The sequence below is a fragment of the Tiliqua scincoides genome, chromosome 1 (assembly GCF_035046505.1).
Source record: "Tiliqua scincoides isolate rTilSci1 chromosome 1, rTilSci1.hap2, whole genome shotgun sequence".
Taxonomy (NCBI): Eukaryota; Metazoa; Chordata; class Lepidosauria; order Squamata; family Scincidae; genus Tiliqua; species Tiliqua scincoides.
Genome location: NC_089821.1, coordinates 7,494,286 through 7,503,312, shown reverse-complemented (window position 1 = coordinate 7,503,312; position 9,027 = coordinate 7,494,286). Strand labels below are relative to the sequence as shown.

General features: G+C 44.6%; 1 pseudogene; it reads right to left on the bottom strand.

The window, feature by feature from the left end:
- Positions 1-7,865: 7,865 nt before the first annotated feature.
- LOC136637698 (5S ribosomal RNA) lies at positions 7,866-7,979 on the bottom strand (annotated as a pseudogene).
- Positions 7,980-9,027: the final 1,048 nt, after the last annotated feature.

Genomic DNA, 9,027 nt, shown 5'->3' with positions numbered 1-9,027 from the left:
CTTAAATAAGCCCTCCACAAATAAACAGTACAAGACAAAACACTCAAAAATTGCATGAACAATAGAGAAATGAACTTATAGCATGCTCAGATACTCAGGTGAAAGAGCAAACAATCTTTAATCATGATAAATGAAATTCCTAAGAGTTTGGTCCCTATCCTGTGTCTATGCTTCTTATTGAAATTCTTGCACCATCCACTTAAAACACTCTAAAGCAGTAGTTCCCAAACCTTTTAGCATCAGGACCCACCTTAAAAAAATAAATAAAATAAAAAAGGTTTACCAACCACTCAAGCCTCAGTGGCTATTAAGTTTATTTGACCATAGTGCTCCCCATAAGTAGCAGACTGTTTAACTTTGATGCACATAGTCTAATTTTATTGTCTAGTCAGTCTAGTGATTATCAGTTTTGTGACTCACTAAAAATTTCGTCAGAACCCACTAGTTCTGTAAGGAACCACTGTTTGGGAACCCAAGTTTAGAAGCCACTGCTCTAAAGTGCCCAACAGTTTCATAACTACTTCAGAGATCAGCAGAATAGTTTCCTAAAGTCTTTTATCGAAAGACTTCTTTCCTTTTGGACAGGAGTTCTTAGGTCAAACAAAAACATAGAAAGGAAAAGAAAGTAGGTGACATTTTGTAACACAGAGAGATGATTGGAGAGATGTTCCATCAAAAGGGTGACCCTAGGAGATTCCTTTAGAACATGGGTGTCCAAACCCCGGCCCTGGGGCCACTTGTGGCCCTAAAGGCCTCTCAATGCAGCCCTCAGGGAGCCCCCAGTCTCCAATGAGCATCTGGCCCTCTAGAGCTTTGTTGGAGCCCACACTGGCCCGACGCAACTGCTCTCGGAGTGAGGGCGACTGTTTGACCTCTCGTGTGAGCTGTGGGATGAGGGCTCCCTCCATTGCTTGCTGTTTCACGTCTGTGATGCAGTAGCAGCAGCAAAGGAAAGGCCAGCCTTGCTTTGTACAAGGCCTTTTATAGGCCTTGAGCTATTGCAAGACCTTCATTCATTCATATAAGTTCATCTTTAATATATTCATTTATGTAAACTTATGTAAATTTATTCAAAATTTAAATGTAAATTAATTCTTTCCCCTCCTGGCCCCCGACACAGTGTCAGAGAGATGATGTGGCCCTCCTGCCAAAAACTTTGGACACCCCTGCTTTAGAAGGACAGTTCCACAGCTCAGGTTTATTTGTGAAAAAGGCTCAAAATTTCACACTGATCACTTTCCTTAGTTGTTGCATCACTCAAGCATCCCCTTTTGTCCAAGACAAGGTGAATATCTTGGTGTTATGCCCAGACATTGATATAAGTATGCCAGATACATCTTCAAAAGGAGACCGGTTCTTATCAGTAAATGGTATCCAAGTCTCGTGCTGTTCAGCATTTGCAGCAGAAGTTGCCCAACACAAGGACTAGTTTTCTTCAGCAGTTTATAGCAGTAGCTTAGCTAGAAGGGGTGCAAAGCACCAAGTCAGGTAGGGAGCTTCCCCACAATGTGCAAGTGGTCCCTCCCCTTCAGAGTCATTCCAAGGGGGGGATACGCCTCTGTTTTGCTCCTCTGCCCAGAATGGCTCAGAAGGGGAGGGGCCGCTTGCACGCTGCGGGGAGGGTCCCTGAAAGACTTGTTGAACAAGGTCTTGCATATTTTCGCAAGGGCTTTGGGTTAGATCAGGGGTGTCCAAACATTTTGGCAGGAGGGCCACATCATCTCTCTGACACTGTGTCAGGGGCCGGGGGAAAAAAGAATTAATTTACATTTAAAATTTGAATAAATTTATATAAATGAATTTATTAGAGATGGAACTTATAAGAATGAATGAAGGTCTTGCAGTAGTTCAAGGCATATAAAAGACCTTGCACAAAGCAAGACCAGCCTTTCCTTCACTGACACTGCTGCATTACAGATGTGAAACAGCAAGTAGTGGAGGGAGCCCTCGTCCCACAGCTCAGGCGAGAGGTGAAACAGTTGTTCTAATGCTGAGAGCAGTTGCGTCGGGCCATTACAGGCTCCAGCAAGTCTCTGGAGGGCCACAGGCTCATTGGAGACTGAGGGCTCCCCGAGGGCCTGATTGGGAGCCCCCGAGGGCCGCAAGTGGCCCCCGGGCCGGGGTTTGGGCACCCCTGGGTTAGACTATGGCAGTACTTTGATCAGTTTAGATTGTCTTTGTAGTGTGGTACGGTTCCCTCATTGAATGCACACAGACGATAGCGAATGAATGAATTCTCCCCTTCAATTGTTCAAGAAGGTAGATAACCAAAAAAGGTTTGATAAGAATAGCCAAATCCTTCAAAAACAATCTGCACATTCCTAGATTGTCATGAGATGTCACCTTAAGTGAAATTAGAGGAAAATTTTGACGTTCTACTCAGGCAAAACATCTGAGGAAATAATAATAATAATAATAATAATAATAATAATAATAATAATAATAATAATAATAATAATACAGGTATTTATATACCGCCTTTCTAGGTCCTCAGATTTCTCCTCAGACTTTATTCAAGGCGGTTTACATGGGCAGGCTAATTTAAATCCTCGTAGGGATTTTTACAATTGAAAGAAGGCTGTATCTTTCAAGAGCTGCAACTATTCAGATGTTTCGTTCTGATCTGGCCTCCATCCTGGCCTCCATCCTTCCATGCTCAGAGCAGATGGAATAACTCGGCTCAGCTTGTTAGCTGCTTCAAGGTCGCACGGTGCCGGTGGCCTCGAACTGGCGACCTTCGGATGTTATCTTCAGGCAAACGGAGGCTCAACCCTCTAGACCAGACCTCCTGCCCTGAAATCCTGAAATCCTTAGATTTCCTCCTGAAATCTAAAATAAACAGGTTCCAAGAACGTTTGTGAAATTTTTCAGGGGGGCTTTACACAACCCTGTTGGACACTGAAATTTCATCTAATGGAACATTCAGAATAAATTGGAGAGTTTGTTCTCAGGCAAAACTTCTGAAGAACTTCAAGAGAAGTATTGTATTCCCTGCAAATGAAACTTTAATAGCTTATGCGAAAGCAATAGGATCACTGTAAGATATTTTGTTCAAGATGAGAATATTATCAAGTTTCAGGTTCTAATGAGAAAGATTTACCCTTCTTTTCAATGCTTATAAATATGAAGTTTTCTGAAGCCCTGCTAAGGGCATAAGATATACGTAGACCATGGGCAGAGCAGGTATTCTCCCTGAAACAAGCACAGCAAGGCCTGTGGCCTAACATATACAAAGCATTTGGTGAAATGGGGCCTTAAAATGGGCTCAGTGGGGTTAAAAGAAAGTGAGAAAGGATATTTTCTACCACCATAACTAAATCAATGTGGAACTCAGTATGCTTGTACAGGCCCAAATGTAGTTAGATACACTCTGTTCACTCAGTCCCCGATTTACATTTTTCCCTGAATGAAAGAGGTGGGAGTAGTAGAAACACCCCCTGGGCATTTCTCTACCACCACATGTGGCCACACATTTGGCATTTGCATAAAAGCAGGAGTGCCCAGATGTTCAAGCAATTGGAGTGATAGAAACTTGAGCACTTACAGCCGTATAAATGAATGGTCCTTTCCACAAAGATACTGAGGCCAGTGGGGTATGATCAGAGGGTACTGTGGTGAGGACATGGCCAGAAAGTGTGTTTCTGTTCCTTCATTATACATTCATGCATCTGTGAATTGAACATTATGACTTCACTGAACACTATGCGTGCATATGAACAGCCCTTGAATTAGGAAAATTAGATATTACATAAGGCAGTAGATCTCAAACTTACTGGGGTCGTGGAGCCTCCACTACCTTGAATCTTGTGAGAGCTAAGATGGTGGTGCCCAAATCTTGCGAGATCCCACGAGATCCAAGATGGGGCAACCAGGAGAGCTGGCAGGGGGAACCAGAGAAAACCCACAGCACCCCTGTGAGTGCACAGTTTGGGAGCCACTAAAATAAGGTAAAATTAGAAGTGGCTTTGCAAGCTCTCACCTCTCATTATAGCTGAGGAATATCAAAGGAAGTCAAAACTGGTTCAGGAACATTAGAAAATTTCAGTTTTCAAGGAAAATATCCCCTCCACAAGCAGACAGGACTTGACTGATAGAGGTTCACAACTCTAATAGGTCCATCAATAATTTCAGCTGGAGAATCAACTGTGCTTTTTCCTCGCCAACAGGGATCTGACCTTGGTCACCCATGCTCTCAGAACCAGACGCTTAGATTATTGCAATGCATTCTAGGTAGAAGTGCTTTTGAAGTTTGTAAAAAGTGATCATGAAAGTCACAAAAGTCAAAAATACTTAAGATTTGACCACTGGTAAAACAAGATGATAGTTCTGTATCCCAGCTATGTAGCTGTTTTCTATCTTCCAAGAATGGTTGTTCCATAACCTGGAACTAAAAAATAGCCAAGGGCCAATATTTAGGTACTAACTTTGGCTACTAAATGCAATGAATGTTCTTGTGAACTGACAGCATCAACATAGTCATTGTGCTGCCCAATTTGGGCATAGCAGTGTCTGCACTTCACTACCCCCTTCCCAAAAGACAGCACCAAGTCACGAGTTCATGCTTTTTACAGTTCAGTTATTATTTCATGTTTTAAAATGTGGCCACTCATCTACTCAATGAATGCATATTTACTGAATGTGCTCTGGATATTCAAAGCACATGGTAAGTCAAGTCCATCGGTTCAGGGCCAAGTAGGCATTTTTTTTTTTTTTTGCCCTTCTGCCCAAATGGCCATAGCAGAGAATGTGTTCACCTACTTTGTAATATGAAGCTGTTTTATGTAGGGCTTTATGTAACCCTGTCCTTGGTTCCTCTCCCTTCCCCATCCTGTTACTTCCCCAGTCTGCCACTCCCTCCCCAAACATCTCCCACCCCACAACTGACTTACCATAGATTCAATTGAACTCAGTGGGAATTTCTTCTGAGTAGCCATGCCAAGAACTGGGCTGTCCCACTATTTCCTTTTGTTTTTATTGAGACTTTGAAGATTCAAGGACACCTTATTCTTATAAACTGCCATCAGGCCTTTTCCAGCAAAAGGCAAGGGAGAAATGGTATAATACATGCACTCATTTTACATGCAGGCAGTGGCATAGCTAGAGGGGGTGCAAAGCACTAAGTTTTGCAGATGCCTGAATGTGGCGTGCAAGTGGCCCCTTTCCCTTCCCTTTGGAACCATTCCGGGGGTGGTGCATCCCCATTTTGCTCCCCCCCCCGAACAGAAATGGATCCACAGAGGAGGGGGAGGGGTTGCTTGCATGCCACATTCAAGCACCTGCAAAACTTAGTGCTTTGCACCCCCTCTAGTTATGCTTCTAGTTACCTTCCCTGGGGGTTAGGGATAAGAATAGGCCCTCAGTTTGGCTGCACTTGTCGTAAGAGGTGACTAAACAGCCAGCGGGTAGATGGGACTCGTCAGCCTGGGAAGGCAGCTCATCTGAGAGAAGGAAAACTCTGATCCCAAACCTTCACTGCCTTGTGGCTACATCCAGTTATGGAAAAGGCTTCAGGAGTCAACCTCGAGGCAAAATCCGGAGCCGGAGCCCCTGAGGCAGTTCATGGCTGAACACAGTCATGTTCTGGCATCTCCTGCGATGCCGCTGGAACCAACCGTATTGGCTTCTGCCTTTCCATTGGACCATTTCAGTGACATGGATAGGGGGGATTTGCTGCATGGGTAACAGTCTATCCTCCATACCTACTTTACCCAGGCTTCGAGCACTGGAGAGGACACTGTTCCAGAACCACTCTTCAGAGCGCGATACCATAGTCTTCCGAGACTGAAGGATGCCAACACACATAGTTATGCCACTGCATGCAGGCTGGTGCAGAAAAACCTAATGGAGTAAAACCTTTGCCTTGATGCAAAATAGCATAGAGAGGAGGCAATTTAGAACAGAAATGCTGTGGTGATGTAACCTCCACAAGTCTGCAACTCAATTGGCATAATTAGCAAATGATTTGCACCACAAGTAGATTTGACAAGCCATATTTCATGCAATGCAATCCAGCAACTCGACTGCAAATGAATCAGTCAGGTCTGCCTGCGCTTATGACTTCAGCCCTACTTTTCCAAAGCAAAACACCTCTGTTGTTTCTCTGTGTTATTTGGCTTGGCTGAAGGAGGCACAGTCGGTGACTTTGCTACCAGTGCACTTTGTGATGAGTTAGATAAATGAAATCAGTGACCCAGGAGCTCAGACTGAACCCTCCAGACACCGCCAAAATGATTATTACAGCCCACCTTCTGTACAGGCAAGCTAAGAGAAAATCACCACCTAGGAATTGCAAGCTTGGGCAGGATGTTACATAAGCCTATATCTCTATTGATATTTAATAATGAGAAAATAATGGCCCAGTCTATGTGCCCCAGTCTGTTCCGATCAAAGAATCTCTTTGTATAGTGGTGAGAATATTGGGTTGGACTATGGAAGACTACTGTTCAAATTCTAATTGAGATTGTCCTTAGGCCAGTGTTTCTCAAACTGTAGGTCAGGACCCACTAGGTGGGTTGTGCCTGATTTCAGGTGGGTCTCCATTCATTTCAATATTTTATTTTTAATATATTAGACTTGATACTACCATGGTATGTACATGGTGCTGGGGAGGAACTGGATTTAAAAAGGGAAGGTTCTTTAAAAAGGGAAGGGGAGGGGACCCAGGAAATTATAGGCCAGTCAGCCTCACGTCTGTTCCAGGTAAGATGGTGGAATGCCTTGTCAAAGATAGAATCTTAAAACACATAGACGAACAAGCCTTGCTGAGAGAGAATCAGCATGGCTTCTGTAAGGGTAAGTCTTACCTCACAAACCTTTTAGAATTCTTTGAAAAGGTCAACAGGCATGTGGATGCGGGAGAACCCGTAAACATTATCTGGACTTTCAGAAGGCGTTCGACACAGTCCCTCACCAAAGGCTGCTGAGAAAACCTCACAGTCAGTGAATTAGAGGACAGGTCCTCTTCTGGATTAGGAACTGGTTGAGGTCCAGGAAGCAGAGAGTGAGCGTCAATGGGCAATTTTCACAATGGAGAGAGGTGGAAAGTGGAGTGCCCCAAGGTTCTGTCCTGGGACCTGTGCTTTTCAACCTGTTCATAAATAACCTGGAGGCAGGGCTAAGCAGCAAGGTGGCCAAGTTTGCAGATGACACCAAACTTTTCCGAGTGGTGAAGACCAGAAGAGACTGTGAGGAGCTCCAGTAGGATCTTTCCAAACTGGGAGACTGGGCAGCAAAATGGCAGATGCATTCAATGTAAGTAAGTGTAAAGTCATGCACATTGGGGCAAAGAATCAAAACTTTACATATAGGCTAATGGGTTCTGAGCTGTCTGAGAGAAATCAGAAGAGATATCTTGGGGTCCTTGTGGACAGCTCGATGAAAGTGTCTACCCAATGTGCGGCGGCAGTGAAGAGGGCTAATTCCATGCTTGGTATCTTTAGGATGGTTGGGATCCCATGCTTGGGATCATGCATTGAGGATAAGACAGCTAATATTGTAATGCCGTTGTACAAATCGATGGTAAGGCCACACCTGGAGTATTGTGTCCAGTTCTGGTCGCCGCATCTTAAAAAGGACATAGTGGAAACGGAAAAGGTGCAAAAGAGAGCGACTAAGATGATTGCTGGGCTGGGGCACCTTCCTTATGGAGAAAGGCTACAGCGCTTGACACTCTTCAGCCTAGAAAAGAGGTGCCTGAGGGGGGACATGATTGAGACATACAAAATCATGCAGGGGATGGACAGAGTAGATAGCAAGATGCTCTTTACCCTCTCACATAATACCAGAACCAGGGAAAATCCACAAAAGTTGAGTGTTGGGAGAGTTAGGTTGGTTGGCAACCTTCAGTCTCGAAAGACTATGGTATAAGCCTACAGCACCCGGTATTCCCAAGCAGTCTCCCATCCAAGTACTAACCAGGCCTGACCCTGCTTAGCTTCCAAGATCAGACGAGATCAGGCATGTGCAGGGTAGCAGTTGGTTAGGACAGACAGAAGAAAATATTTATTTACCCAGCGTGTAATTAGTTTGTGGAACTCCTTGCCACAGGATGTGGTGATGGCATCTTCCCTGGATGCCTTTAAGAGGGGATTGGACAAATTTCTGGAAGAAAAGTTCATTATGGGTTACAAGTCATAGTAGGTATGTGTAAGCTCTTGGATTTATAGGCAGACGGCCTCTGATTGCCAGATGCAGGGGAGGGCACCAGGATGCAGATTGTGTCTGTTGTCTTGTGTGCTCCCTGAGGCATTTGGTGGGCCACTGTGAGATACAGGAATCTGGACTAGATGGTCCCTTGGCCTGATCCAACGGGGCTCTTCTTATGTTCTTAAAAAAAAAGAAAAAAGTCTGAGCCCAGATCTACTGTGTGCATAGCTGTGGATCAGTGGAATAGCTGAGCTGGAGTTGGGGGTTTACATGCACCCCTATAGTGCAGTGGCTGTTTTCCACCATCTTCACTTAAGGGGGGGGGATGGACACATCCCAGGCTCATGGCAAAAGATGTGAATTTCATCCACCCACCCACCCTTGACACTGTACAGATCCAAATGGAGATGTTTTTGGAGGCAAGAGGCATGCATGTGCAGGAGAGGGGGTGACAGTGCAACCATGGTGGTGCCAACCCCTGTGACATCACATGCCCCAGGTGCCTCTGGGGCCGGGCACTGCAACTTCTGTGGATGTCATCACACACACACAGAAACGCTCACACTATCACATGTTGCATCTCCATGTCGAATAGAATTTATCGGGGCAGTCATTTCACTTCCGAGTAGGCTCCTAATCTGTGTTTCCAGAGCCACATTCATTTTACCAGCATATGGTATTTCATTTGTAGTTGACTGTTTTTTAATTGAATAAAGCCATGACAGAATTAAGCACCGTGGATGTAGATAGTGACAATCTCCACGGAATAGTAGAGATACCTCAGCTCTTTATTTCCCCGCCTCCCTTCCCCGAAGCACATGGCACATTGAAGTTATCAGACCATATCAGGCTTTAGGGACATTAAATGTCAAGAGAGCAGAC